General features: G+C 39.6%; 1 protein-coding gene across 1 annotated transcript in view; it reads left to right on the forward strand.

Annotated features, from left to right (window-relative positions):
- Positions 1-10,341: 10,341 nt before the first annotated feature.
- The window catches only part of GREM2 (gremlin 2, DAN family BMP antagonist), a 42,154-nt gene continuing 37,000 nt past the window's right edge, over positions 10,342-15,495 (forward strand). Inside the window, exon 1 of the mRNA XM_014950539.1 lies at positions 10,342-10,427. The gene's annotated coding sequence lies outside the window, so the exon portion shown is untranslated. The remainder of the gene's footprint in view (positions 10,428-15,495) is intronic.

The following is a 15,495-nucleotide window of genomic DNA, read 5'->3' on the forward strand; positions in this document are numbered from 1 at the left end:
ACTGCTCAGCCAAAATGACTTGTTAGTAATTTATTTTGAATATCCAGCCTTTACCATATGACATCACCTCCTTAACTTGATGAAAAAAAGGTTTAGACTGAATTCTTCCCATTAAAAATAATGGGGCAATGGTTTCTTGATGCCAATATTTACTGATATCAAAGCAAAATATTGTCTTGGTTATTTGTCTTAATTTAGCCCAAACAGTACACAAAGCACAGCGTACAAAAACAATATGTTCTTTCTTCTAAACCAGATCATCACTTACTAATTACTATATGATTTGAATGAAAACAGAGGCATGATTCAGTGATGCTTTATAGAGATTATCTCACTATATTTAGAGGGGTTTTCTTACCTTGATTGATAGAGGGGTCATATAAAATTATTTCCTATATCTGCCTTCATCCAAAATCTCAGGAGGATTGCTTTTTAATTGTCCGCTATACAAAATACAGTAGAATGAGACCCAGATCCTTTGCTAAGACTGCTAAGAAACAGCTACACTATGTATATGGGTAGTAATGTACATAGTGTCTGTATATGTGTGTCTATGTGTGTGCATGCACACTCTATATAATCAATTCTTAAACTTTAATTAAAACTTACAGATCCCAATGGTATTTGTACACCCCTAAAATTCAAGTGTTGTGTTTGTGTTGGATTTGGATACATTTTGCACAGACTATTTAATGTATCTAAATCCAATTCAAAATCCAACCCTGTATTAAACTGATACACCCAGAGAGGACTGTTTGCTTCTGGGCATGGACCTGGATGCAGCCAGAGGTGTGCCTTACCTTGCTGTGATTTCTGTCCCATTTGGGAATTAACATGGAAACTCAAGGATTTCAAGCTCAGGTGAAGCATCAAAGAACAGGTAATCTAAAGGAAGGACCGCTGCATGGATACCTAGAAGACTTTGTACACAACTAGTCTGCTTCCAGCACACCAGGAGAACAAGATTTGATCCAAAATTTTTGACTGAGGACTCTAGGACACATTTGACTGAATTATGAATGAATCTGTCTCTTCCCCGTTAGATTTCTATCACCTAAGAAATCTCTAGCAGAAGCTACAAGTGCATTTCTCTCAAATATTTCTAGCATAGCACTTGTTTACAAGCATTCAGCAGACCTGTGCTTCCACCCACATGGGGTGCTTTCTCCTCCTGCCTTCTCTCTAACAGCTCCTGTAGCAGGCTCCCGTACCCAGGGTGGTGTAGTCTAATGGGAACCATCTTCTGTCAGTGGTGAACACATCAAAGCTCAGTTGTCGACTTCTGTGCTTCACTGACTATAAACACGGCCAAACAATGCCAAACACACCCAACACCAACTTTTAGCCATAGTTTATGCCTTGTTGCTTTTGCGTGGAGGAGGGAGGAGAATTTCTGTCCGGTTGCCACTAGATGGAGCAAAGCCAAAACTGTGGATGTAATTAGTCTTGTGATGGAAATGCATTCATTTCCTATATGGTTGTTTTCTTAAATGAGTCGATTAAGTTGAAAACCAAGCCTATCTGGATCTAGATTGGAGTGAAAGATCCCTGTTTATTTTATTGTGATTAATTGATTAGTAACTAGGGTTCACTCAAAGGATTCAAGGTACGTGGACTTCCTAGATTTCACATTGGAGAACCGAAGTCAAATTCTAAAAAGATTGGTTATCTTCTTAGTCTTCCAGCACCCAATTCAGATGAGTAAATAAGGATTCTAAGTTATAGAGAGAGCTCCTATGCTGTGACTGTGCAGGTACACAAGTTCTGTCTTCAAGCATTTAAGACAGATCACTAATATCCGATGCTGCCAACACCCTTGAAAGAGTTTATTGATTGTCTATCTTCCTCTTTCACTCTGCTAGCATGCCTTTTGCACTTGTCTGTGTGAGCATCTAAACTCCCATCCTCTGGTCAACTAATTGCATACTAATAATACATAGGGAAATCAAAAAATATTTCCTCTTGGGGTGCAGTGAATTATCACTTGCACTGTTTTCACAGCACAGATGCTAAACCCAGATGTGCTCAGCATTGCCCTGCTTCTCTTTCCAGCTAGGGGTTTTTCACCATCGCCTAAAATGGCAGCTGACAATAAGATAACAGTTATGGCTTCAGAAAATCTACTGCATACAGGCGTGTATTTTAAAAAATACAGTGCAGTTTAAACAGTGAGCATACACATATAAAATTCATTACACTGTTGTTTTTGTAATTATGACAGTTCTCCATACACATGAAACTGTCAAACCCTATGAAAGAAAGTCCAAGGGTGTTTTACGGACTGTTGTGCTTGGTTCACAAAATAGAATAGAACAGAAAAGAGTACTTTCAGTTCGAAGGGACCTGCAATGATCATCTAGTCCAACTGTCTGAGCAATTCAGGGCTGACCAAAAGTTAAAACATATTATTAAGAGCATTGTCCAAATGTGTCTTAAAACACTGATGGGCTTGGGGCATTGACCAGCTCTCTAGGAAGCCTATTCCAGTGTTTTACTATTCTCTTGGTATTTATTCCAGTCCTGAAAATCCTTACCGCCTATCACATCTTATTTGGCAAGAAAGTAAGCAATTCATCAATTCTCTTCCTTGAATCTGAATTATAAGCTATTTTTTACCCTTATTCCTTCTGAAGCAGGAAACATTTCTACTTCACAGACTTTGAAGATCTTCTGCTAACCAAATGAAAGCCTTGCAGACCTCTGCTACCACTAATACTCTTCCAGATGAGACTACTTGGATGTTATTTCTTTTCCACCAAATGAGATTCCTTTTCACTGTACTCAGTGATGAAATGATTTAAGGCAATAGCTGGTCAGAAATCCAAATACATCTCATCAAGAGCATTTTAAAAGAAAATACTGAGGAATGTTTCTGCTTGGAGAATAATCTTATATTTTCTCCAGGAAGTTTTGAACAGATCTGGTGAAAAATAGAAACTTTGAAACAGAATCATGCTATCTACTTAAAATGTTCTGTCATGGAATTTTTGCAATTTTTTTTTTTTTTTTTTTTAGAAAGCAATGAAATTAACATTTATAACAAAATAAGAAATTATAAATGTATTTTATATCAATTGATCTTTTGACTGGAAACACCATTCTGTTTGAGATTTTAAAATTGATTAGCGGAAATTACAGGTCATCTGGACAGCAAAAAAAGTTGCCATTTCAGCATAGATTACATCAATTTGAAGTAAAAAAAAATGTTTCTGTGTGCAAGAATATTTCAATCTCTTCTACAGAGCTCCCCATGCCAAGAGTCTACGTCGCCATGTTGTTTCCTGCACACCTTAAGACTGTCAGGGTTTAATGACCAGAGTGGCTTGTGAGATCTCAATTGTGCAAGCAAAGCTGATGTTTGCTGCTCCAAGGCTAGTGGAGCAGGGTGAGAGCCAGGCATTCCCATCATGGACAGGAGAGGAAGAGTGGGCAGGAACATAAGCGGGATGAAGAGCGAGCCAAGGAAAAGCATTAGCAGCTCAGGCTTGCTCCTGATGCTTCCGGGGGAAAGGGAAACTGAGCACAGCTGGGCTGCCTCCAGCCCAGGACTGTGACAGCTTCCCACATCCCAGTTCTTTTTTCAGGCAAGCAGTGGAAACATCCAGGTTAGACCTCTGGCATAGGCAGAGTCTGCTTTTTTTTCCCCCGTCTCTCTTCATGGTAGTATTCTGCTGAAGCAACTTGCCTAGGGGGCTACCATTAGCTATGATTTTGACTATTAATTCCTTTACTTTGCTCAGTTCCAGAGTACCATGCCAGAATTTATGGGATATTTAGGTGAGACACGTCTTCTGCTATGAAAGGGCATGAACCCCTCAGACCCCAAATAATTTTTGTTACTGAAACTGCAAGCCTGGTGGACCTGGCATATCAGAACTTTCCAAACAGGAGTTTGGCTAGGCTATCCTGTGTGCTACCCAACTTTTTGACACAAAAAGTGAAGATTGAGTTTACCCTTCTTCACTAATAAATCTATGATTGTATTAAGTCCCTCTTCCTTGACATCCCTGCGGGAGTATTAGTTTAGCATCACATCTTATGAACATCAGGTGCATCAATAGCTCTTGCAATTGGTACAGATTTTCTTTCAGGGCTTTCATATATGCCTTTTAACAATTCCTCATCCTATTTTCTTCAAAAACTGAGTATCGCTGTATTAAAAATATGCTATGAAGGAGCTGACAATTATTTGTTGCTTTGATTAAACACTTTGAGTGTAGCCATTAACATCTATATGCATTTCTAATCTGCATGCGTGGAGGGATTCACCACAACTACCTAAGTTGGGCTTTGTAGAAATTATGCATCATATAGAAAGAACTTCTCTAGCTTTTTTGTTACTCAGTGGAGAGAAAGAAACATTTTCATAAGGCAAATAATTTCTTCTGATGATATGTGTAAGCATCAATAACTCCCTAGAGATCTTTTTCTCTCTCTGCCAGTCGTAAAAGAGGACCTAGATGACTAAGTTAAAGCTCATAACTAATTTTTTAGAAGCTACAGTTAGGTCAGTTGAATCCCAACAGCTATATCTTAAGTTTAGCATCTAGCGGAAAAATGTTTTTATGTCTACTAAAAAGCCCTGTATCAGGAATACAGCTATGCATATGTATTTAAATATCAATGAGTCAGTCTACCTAAAGCCCCATATACAGGTAAAACTACATTATACTAATATGCAAGAACTCAATTTATTTCAAGATAAGGTTTCTTTGTGTCTCTCTCCTTCCTGACTTTCTTTTCTATCTCTTCATAGTCTGGAAGCTATCACTGCCTATATACTTGGTATGTGGTCATAGTTTTTTTAACTTATTGAAGAAAAAGCATTTGGAAACATCTCACTCTCTTCATTGCATATTGCTTGGCAATATTCTGCAGTGCAAAAGTGGTTTTAAAATTGGGTTGCTTCCTGTTGCTCAGCTTGTGAGCCTCAAGCCTTTATATAATTTTGCAGCTGTGAAATATCATTTCATTCTAAGGTTGTAATGAAAATTGCTTCCTTCTCTGTTGTTCAGGCAGGACCACCAGGCAATGGGGAGAAAGGATCCAGCTAGGGGCTGTGCTGGCCGTGCCTGAGGTCAGAGCAGGGGAAAGTGAGGGGCTGTGATTCACATGCACACAGCATTTGTTGGGAACATGTCTGTGCCTGGAAGCAGAGGAGCCAGCAGCGTGCGTCTGGGACAGACACAGCTCTGTCAGTCTGTCCTTGCCATTCAAACCTGTTATTTGGCCACCCCAGCACTAGGCCTGTCCTTAGTTGGGAAAGAAAATTATGCCAATGAAAGCAATTCTTTTTTGATATGGAAAAACGTCAGAAGGGGCTAGGATAAGATTAGCAAAACAATTTCCATTGCTGACCAAACACAAATTTAAACCCAGGTCACCAAGGGTGAAATGTCACTACACCAAGTTATGCAGTTTTGACTTCCCAGTTAATCCTTATTTCAAGGTAATGAAACTCAACTGTCAGCCAGAATACTGTGTCCAGCCCCTGCATCCACACCTTCAAAAGGATTTCGAAAAATTGGAAAGCATTCAGGAAACTGCTTCAGGAATGCTTTGAGAACTCTTTAATCCAGCAGACAAAGGCATAACAAGATCCAGTATCAGAAAGCTGTGTTTTGAAATATTCAGATTAGAAATAAAGGGTATAAGAATTGCATAGGCAGGGAGGGACTTACTAGATTGGCTATCACTACAAACTTTTGAATCTACAAAGGTATATTTTGTAAAAAGACCATCCTCTGCTTACCTAGAACTATGGATTTGAGGCCAGAATTACCAAGACACTTCTGATTCCCCCTGCCCTTGATAAGGAATATGTCAATATAAAATAAGCCTTAATTTCAAGCCTTATGCCTCAGGCCTTCTCTTTTTGAGTGTGCATATAAAAGTTGGTACAATAGTCTCATACCCAAAGGAAAACCCAAGCCAAACTTTAGAGAAATTCTGATAATTGGATATTTTTAAACTGTGTTCTTAGATTTTTATAGATAAAAAAACATATTTTGTGTCATGTGCCCCTTTCCCCCCCCCCCTTTTTTTTTGTACTAGAGATGTGAGTTATGATCCAAACTTAAATATATATTCAAAGATCTGGAGAAGAGGTTATGCTGCTAAAAACAACTATAGAAAACAACTTACTCTAGGACTCTTTCTTTCCATACTTGTTCGGTATCTACTTGCAAATCAAAAGCTCATGAGATTTGGTCTGTATTTAGAGCCATTAAGCTATATTTTCATTAAAAGAATTTATGGTAAATATACTTGAGACAATATTTATACTTTTAAATGATAAATTTATTGCAATAGTTACCTGGTATTGTTCATGCTGCCTGAGTGGATGAGCTGTCTAACACATCCAATGCAAATACTTGCACATTCAGATAGGAGCATGGTGTCTGCAGATGTTTGCTTGAATAAAACTTCATTACTTAACTTACGAAAAACTATGTAAGCAAAACCAAAATTATTTAAATTCCTAAAATATTCTCTGAGTATTTTGCACCAGTGCAATGAACATTTAGAGGAAAGTGGCATGATACATCAGAGACTTCAAATATCCTCTTTATGATTTTTCTAGGTGGTATGCTGCCCCTTTTACCTACTGCTGCTTCATTTCTTCTTTCATTGTAACTTTGGAATTGTCAAATCCTTCTGCCACCAGAGCTTTCTTGGACTTCTCCTCATGCCTGTTTCCCTCCTATTCCTGACAGCTCCAGTTGCAGGTTATTCTACTCCAACAGACACTAGATTTAGAAAAGTATATTACTTGTAGAGAAGAGGAGGCATATGTGCAAATCACCTTGCTGTAGCTATGCTGTGAAGTTCTACTCATCTGCAGCACATTTTTCCACTGCAGATGGCCAGGGAAAGTGTATAGTACTTCATTACATGAAGCAATGTTTCTGCTATGTTTTACCCACAGCACCTCAGGAGCTGCAGAAGCCTTATCTCTGAACACTAAGCCCCAGAAGCTTGTTTCTGAATTTCTTAATTGTTAAACATAACGGCCCTGCGCCTGTCATATAACGTTCAAGCAGACAGTGATGGTATTGAAAGCAGACCTGAAGACGTGCTTGTATATTCAGAAGTTTATATGGTTTTTTTTCTAATTATGTAATTTGGCTTAATTGGAGGCAATAGTATGAACTGTACCTCTCTATCACACACAGCCCCTTTCTCAACCAGAAGACTCATAAGGTTGATCAATGAAAATGCAGATCTAGGACTACAAGAAAGATAACTAGGGGGTGTCTTGCCTTCTTGTTTCTGGAATGATTTTAGCAGTCTAATCTTGTTCCTTTAGCATGCAAATTTCTCCTTATTCGTACCCAGGCTTACTGCCATATATAAAAAAGTGGATTATTCAGATCCTATATAGCATGGCATGATAAGAGAGATAAGTACACACAGCAGTACTGTCATTTTTCTCTTACTGATGCTCCTCAAGTACTTTGGAGCTTGAGGCTTTATAAATACCTGGTTGTAATCAAATACATCTCTTGGAGAAAGAACAATGCTTTTCCAAATGCAATGTCAAGCACTCACGACATCTGCAGACCCTGTAAAATAATAAACAGTCTTGCACTGCCTTGACTGCTCTGTGTTCTGTATGGATGATTCCCTTCTTGTCCCTGCACAATTCAACGTTAATTAAAATATATAGCAAATGTTATTTATTTTTTGATATCAAAATGTATTTACTGATGCACTTAAGCTTGACATTTAATTATCAATAAATTGAGTATTTACAAGTGGTTAGGTACAGCTACCTGAAGCACCCCACCCTTTGATGTTTAGTACTCTGGCAATAATCCTAGTCTGTCACTAAGAAACTCGCTACATAGTTTACTTGAATATTCATAAAGGTTTGTTGCTTTTTGAGAATGGACAGACATATGCATTAATTCAGATTCCGGTCCAGCCTCCCATGAGGAGGCAGGCAAGTTAGGTCAGCAGCAAGTGGTCCTCATGGAAGTCAGGGCAGAACAGTGGCCACTGACAAGACTCTCCCAGGCCCCTGGGGTGGGAAGATGGCATGCCTTGCTCCCAGCATTCGTGACAGAGCTCTTCACGTGCCAGATGTGCTCTTGGGATCTTATTTGATAGTTCTGCTCTCTTATCAGTACCTTTGGGTAAAGGACATAGCCAGCTCAAATTAGAAATTCCTAGCCTCTCCAAGAAGAGGAAAAGACAAATCTTTATTTCTTTTTTTTTCTTTTTTCTTAAATGCACTGTGTGTAAATATTCTCAATATCTATACATAATTTTCATTGCATTACATAATATTTGGGGTTGTTTTGTTATTTAAAAGAAAACTCCACAGTGAATCCACCTACAGCTGATAGAGACCTGTTATTAGCTAACAACAAAAAAAAAGAAGGAACTGAAGGAATGAAGAAGCAAAATTCTAGGTAACTTATTACACATATACATCTCAAAGTTTAGCTGGCTAGTTTAGTCAGAACTGGGCAGAGATTGCCGTGTGACAGTAGGAGCAGAGAGAAGGAAAAAAATCCCATCATGTACATGGAGTTGATGAATGATGTATTAACTGTGCATAAATTGTATAAAACAGGCCAGGCAGATTGACAAAACTTGGCAAAAATAATTCAATCCACAGAGTCAAATTATGCAATAAAAACAAGCTGGTGCTATTCAAACTGGTACATTTTGCTTTAAAAAAGGCAAAAATATTCCTAGATTCCCAACAAATCATAGATTCCACTTGTTTTGGCCAAATCTCGGTCCCTTTCTAGTTCATGCAATACATGTGAATGTTTTTGTAGTGATACAAATTTTGTTGTTGTTAAGTTTTCCTGGTCCCTGAGCCCATGTATTTATTTCCTAAGGTTATGAAAAAAGCATCTTAAGAAAATAATATAAGGGAATGTAGACTGGACATTATGTTTATGAAGCTTCCTAAAGAACGGGACTTACATGGAGAGTCATATATTCTGTACTCTGTCACCTCATTACTTCATTCAGTAGCAGTTTAATATTATTTTTCCATAACATTTAGCTGGCATGTTCATAATATGTTTGAAATATTGAAAGAGGATACTATCCTTATATTTAAATCAACAATTTCAGTGAAATGTTTGTGTATTTCCCAAAACATCCACTGCCAGTCACTATCAGTGAGGTAAAGTTAGGTTTAATTAAAATATCTAGTTCAACTGCATCATGTGATTATTAATAAACTTTTCCCTTGTGTGCTGTACATATTAAATTGTTATCAAATGTATTCCATCCTCAATGTATCCCTGGGCAGGATTCTTGCCACTTAAAATCTGCCCTGCTGTCAGAAGGAACCATCTATCGTTTTGTTTGTTTGCTTGGAGCATCCTCCTCTGCTTGGGGTGAGGGTGGGCTACATTTGCTTTGGGCAACTCAAACATCTCCCACAGCCTGCATGCTCTGTTCTAGCGAGGAAGAAAATGCTGGTTGAGTTTGAAGGAGACGTAGTCTCAGTCATGGACAGCGATGGGCTACCTCAAGAGCAGTAATGGGGGAAAGCCTGAAGTAGACAGAGTGAAAGAGCCAGAGGTTTCCCAACGAGGTGTGAGAGGTACTTAGCAAGCTCAGAATCTTCTTTTTCTCTTCTTCACAGCTGCTGTGACATGAGGTCCACAAACAAGGAGAACATGGTGCTTTGGGTAAGTCTTTTCTCCTTTGGGACATGCTGCAACTAATTAGTCTTCTTTCATGTTAGGGAAGTTTTGAACATTTTTTCCTCTGAAACACCAGATTTTTGAAACACTTCAAACCAAAGCAAGAGGCCGGAGCACGTTGTACAAGGATACAATATCTATGGCTGGGTTATAGATCAGGTTTTGAGTGGAAAACCACCAGGATGTTAGGAACTAAGGAGGAGCAAGGAAATGTTAGCTTTTGCAGCTGGAGTCAAAATACCCCTAAGATTTTGAAACTTTGTGTTTTGCTTTTTCTTCCTTTCCAATTGCATGAACTTATGCTGTTCGGGAGTAGAGGGAGACGTCAGGAAAAGAGCACCACTTGTAAGGATCTAAACACGTTTTTTCATGAAAGAAATTAACCAGGGACCCAGCTAATTACTCACAGTTCTTGGAAGAAGCTATATTGGCTGCCTTCCTGGTTCCACACATATTGCCTTTATTAGTCGTTATACGGCAAGTGAATCATACATGAGAGAGCTGGTCTGGCTGTAATATTTTGAGGTTATCTGGTCCTATTTAGTGATGTTCCCTAGAGACCCAGATGTCCCCACAGCCCTTCATGACAGTGGAGAAGGAAGAGACTCATCCCAAATGGACTTCTACTCTCTGCTACTCATCTCTCTTGTTCGGCTAGGTATTCTCTCAATCCAACCAGAGAAAACAGAGATGGACTGGATGCAAACTGGTCTCCTCATCTTAAAACCACTGGAGCATCATCAAAACAGGGTAAGGAAAGAGTGTCTTAAGGTTAATTTACAGAAGGATAATGACAGACCTCAGGTGGCTTAACATTAGTTTATTCTTTTAATTGTAATTGAAAGTAGTTCTAAGCAAAAATCCAGATCTATTTCATAGAGTAGATGAAATGGAGAATATAGGCCTGGACACGTGTAATGCTTTGGCATATGACATCATTGCTTTTACTCTAGATGAGTAATTCTTGAATGGTTCTGGGTAGCTCAGGTTCCTCAAACTATTTCTGAGAATTCAATCATTTTGTAAAGGGTTCATGACTTATTGTTGAGAAGCACATTTTGGGCTACCATATTCTGAGAAAGGAGTAGTGAATATCTACAGACCCATTCTGCCTTAAAAGGGAATGACAGCATTAACATTTCACACCTTTCTTCCCTATGCTTTTTTCTGTTCTTCACTAGTTATCTGTTTTCTTACCATGATCTCCTCAAATTCAGTATGGCAGCATGTACCATTAAGCTGTCACCAGGCTAAGTAGGAATCATGCCCAGGCTGGAAAAAAATTCTAGTCAGGGAGAAGTTTATGTATGGATTCAACTTTTTTAATCTGATAAACTGAATTTGTGAGCCTTCTGGAGAGTTTTCAAAGGTAGATGTGTGAGGAGCAATCATTTCCTCCAAGGAAACACACAAAGAAGAGGCAACTTTTGAATACTTAAAGCCTAAGTTCCTGGAGTATATAAATAGCCTCAGGGCACCTGGATAGGACTTGGCTCAAATGAAATTTTACTGGGAATGAAGTGAAAGAAGGTAAAGGCAGAGAAAGGTGCTCACACTTTCTTTTGCTTCTAAGGAACACACAGAGTAATTTATGTTTGAAATCAGAATCAGGCAAGACCGAGAAAGTCTCATTCATGTCTGCTGTGAAATACAAAGATGGCATTTTTGAAAGGAATAGGTTTATCCATGTTAATTAAGTTCATTGTTGGGGGTTGGGTGAATTATTTACTCATGTCCCGGGACGGGATGTTTCCCTGTCTCAGGTAGAGACATATTTTAGAGTCGTATTTCATAGCAGAGATAAAGTACTGAAAAACCAGGATCCAAATTACCGCTGCTTAGAGTGCTTTTCTGGCTTCAATCCACAATGTTACAAGGAACTCCAAATTAAAAAACAGGTGCACTATGTCCAAAGGCATTTAGGTGCCTAATTGTCTATGAAAACAGTATGAGCTGTTGAAGATCTTGACTAGTGTGATTAATCTTAAGGGGACGCGACATTCTCCTGCATTTTTGCAGCTTCTCCTAAGCCATGACCCAATATTGCCACTACGACCTATTCCACAGGCAGCTGAATTATCACACAGATAAGCCATGTGCCAAACACCCTGCGTCAGCAGTGGGGTATCACGTTTTGTAATCCCCATTCAGCAAGGTGGCTTTAAATGGGAATTATTAAGGAGCCACAAGTGGAATACCTGTGAGAAGTGACTATAGCGGGGTAGGTCCAGCCACTGAGACTGAGGAAACTCAAGACTGGGAGTCAGTCACTGAGGACAGACCAGCCCAAGGCCCCAGATGGAAAATATACTCAGGAGAACAGGGAAACCAACGATACCCCAAACCAAAGAGCAAGTCAAGAGCAAGGTCATGAAATGAAAGAGCTTGTATGAAAAGTCTTGGATAAAGATGAGTTAGGACTAGAAGAAGGTAGAGCAGGTTAGTTGAGGGGCAGGAACTGCACAGAATCAAAGGGGATGCAAGGCAGTGAAAGAAGTTTGTGGGGCTGTTCCCTGTGCCTGAATCAGAAACATATGCCAGCCCTCAGATAGACAGACTTCTCAGGATGCTGATCTCCCAGGACAGTTTGAGCCCAGCTCCCAGCTATGGAGCTTGGCTGCTCCGTCAGGGCCTGAGAAAGGAGGAGATGTGCACAATCTGACCAAACAGTCAGTTTGTTCATTTGGTGTAGATAAGTAAAATTACAAACAGGGAAAATTAGTATGATGGAATCACCAGATCTCTCAGATTTCTTCTTTGCCAGCTTACGAAACTCTGTGGATCGTGTCTTGGGCCAGGAATGAGCCTGGGGTATGTGATGGACTGTACCATCTCTCAGGCCTCCTTTGGCTCCGGGGCTGTGCTACAGCCCTTCCTGCTCTCCAGGCACTCCTGCCAGATGTGTTCCCAGATCAAGACAAGCTCTGTGCTCAGGGCTGCAAAGGAGAACAGAGTTTCTGTACAGTGGTGACAAAGAGATGATCCTTGCTGTGAAGGAGATGGGCACCAGTTGTTTGTGTTTTGTCTCAGTGTGAGACAAAAGACACAGATTACAGTCATTCCTGAATTGTGGCCACATCAGAAGTAGAAAGCTGTCATGGAACCCATAGATTAAAAGTAGGTATATGCTTCAACAGCTTGCTGAATTATGGCTCCCCTCTGCAATTGCCGGGAGGCTTTAAAAGGCTAGTATGTTAGTGTAAGTACAGCATACAGTAGAAGTCAGGCACTCACACTGGAAGAGAGACACAGTAACATCAATACGGATATGCTTTATACTGGTATTGCTAGGTAACTGCTATCTGCACTATACAACTATTTTAGTTTAAAAATCAAAACAAAACCTGCACAACTGACCAAAGTATTTTTAATGGCATGAAATTCTCGCTGTAGACCCTAGCAAAGAATATATACATGCTATGCATTTTCTATGTCAGATCAGCACCCTTTGCAGTTCTCATTAGACAAATTGTAAAAAAAAAAAAAACCAAACCAAAAGGCTGTTTTGACTCCTAAATGTCTCAAATAGCCTCACTACTAGATATGTGTAAGGAATATGTGTGAAAAACAAACTTTGATCAAATAGAAAATGTAACATTCTTGTTTTAAAAATAAGGCATGTAATGAGAAAATAAAAATTATTTATGAAGTCAAACGACTTTTAAATCTTTAAATTCCCCACATACCTTCTAGGATTATAGTAACCTGTGGAAGGTCATTATAGTTATAAGGGAAAAGATTAAATAAGCACTTAAGCAGACATAAATAAAACGGACAGGTTAAAAGCTATTAAATTGAACAAGACTAGAGGGAAACCTAATCAGTGCTGTAAAGGAATCCAAACTAACAAGAAGGAAACAAACACAATGTTGAGAATGGCTAATGAGAAGTAGCAGCTCTGGAAGTACAAAATCTTATGAAGTCCCAAGTCATCTGTACCACAGAAGGTTCCTGGGTTACAAGGAGGATCGCAAAGAACCCACTACAGGAAAAATTCCGTATTGAGTTCAGAGCTTTTTCCCGAAATAACACAAAGGCGGAGTTAAAATTTGGATAGAGATGGTAAGATACTGCGCTTGAAAACTAGTAACTAGAAGGAGGCCTAAGGGAACAGCCTGCCGTGGTGTTTGCTTCAACAACCACTCAGCTGGAGAGCTGTACCCCTTCCTCCGACACAGCTGTCTGTCAGGGGAGGAAAAGGGGATGCTGAGAAAAGGAGTTGAAATTGGAGTATGATTTAAGAGTAAGCATTCTTCCTAGGAAAAAGTCAGGGTGAAGGAAGGCACCACCTTCTGACTTAGGGAGTATTGAAAGAGAGTCAGTTAGTTGTTTGCATCGGGAGCGTGCGGGAAGAAATACGCCTGCTGTAGAGGTGCCGGGGGGGTGATGGAGATGCAGTGGCTGCTGTGCCTGTTGGGCTGTTGCTAGAAACGTAGCTTGATCTCTAAATTAGTGACTTGAATTTCTCTCAGGAAAAATAAACAGGCAGCACGTGAAGGAAAAATATAGAATAAAAAGGAAACATGTTTTTTCAGTTACTCTGTGTTCCAGAGGTGTAGCTCCACTGACTTCGCTGAGGGACGTTTTTGCTAATAGAGCTTTTCAAATGAGGGATGGACTATACCGCAAGTATGGATATTTCTAAATATGTCTAGTTTTATATATTTCTCAATATTTCTATTTTTATTTTTCTGACTTTTGCCTGAGCGAAAAAAAAGAATAAACAAAAATGTTTTTTTAACTAGTTCTGTATGCCCCAAAGAGACAAAAGCATGCGTGTTTTCTAAATAAGGAAAAATAGCATACAATTTTGTGTGGAAAAAAAAAATTAAATACAGAATCAATTAAAAATGTTATGGAGGCTACCATTTTAAAATGTACATTCTTCTCTCGTGCAAAGGTATCTCTGGAACTCCGTTCTCTGTTTCAAGTGCTACGGTCTGCCAAATTTGGATAAATGTTGACTTTTAATGGCGCCTGATGTACCAAGAGGCATAGGCATTACTTAACACCATCAGTCAAATGCAGGTCATCGCACTAATTGAGAGTGCATCTGCTATAACTGATCATTTTGCTCTCCCTAATTTTAATAAGCAATTTTGCCAACATGTTTACTGGAAATATTACAACATCTTCCTGCACTGGGAAAACCCAAAGGGCCTATTTATCTGGTTCAGCTGTATGCTTGTTTAAACAGAGGGTCATACTGAAACCAAAGGATTACCGTTTTGCCCAGAAGACAGGTCTAAGATTTGACTTAAGACTACAGCACGTCAGTGGGAGGGAGAATCCTTTTCCATAGGCCACTTAAGCCTGAGCGAAAAGAATACCGACATCAAAGTTGCCCTGCGGAATGACAATCACAGCCGCTGCAATTTAATAACCCTAGATTCAGGAAGAGGAGGCTTAGCATCCTGATTTTATTTTCTGGGCATGCCACGATTTGACGTGTCGTTAACCAAGACAGGGCTGGGAACCCAAACAATGTAAGAAAAGCAAACTAAACTCGGGCAAAGAATGCTTTGTCCTACCTCAGACTTAGCCCTCAGGTGATCAGGCGCTGCATGCTTTTAATTTTACCAGCTAGGGGTATTTTAAAAAACGTTCGGAGAACAAACGCGTCTGGATATTGAGCGTGACACGAAATGTCACGAGCGCTTAAAGTTGCGGGTCCTTCGGCCAAAGGAGGATGATGTGGAGGGAAAGGGGAGAGGGTTTTGTCAGACCCAGAGCGAGAACGTCCCCGCATAAACAAAAGGCTGAGGATTGGACGTCGTACCAGGGAAAAGGCGGGGGGGTGGAATTGGGGGCAGAGCAG

The sequence above is a fragment of the Calidris pugnax genome, unplaced genomic scaffold, assembly GCF_001431845.1.
Source record: "Calidris pugnax isolate Ruff unplaced genomic scaffold, ASM143184v1 scaffold24, whole genome shotgun sequence".
NCBI lineage: Eukaryota > Metazoa > Chordata > Aves > Charadriiformes > Scolopacidae > Calidris > Calidris pugnax.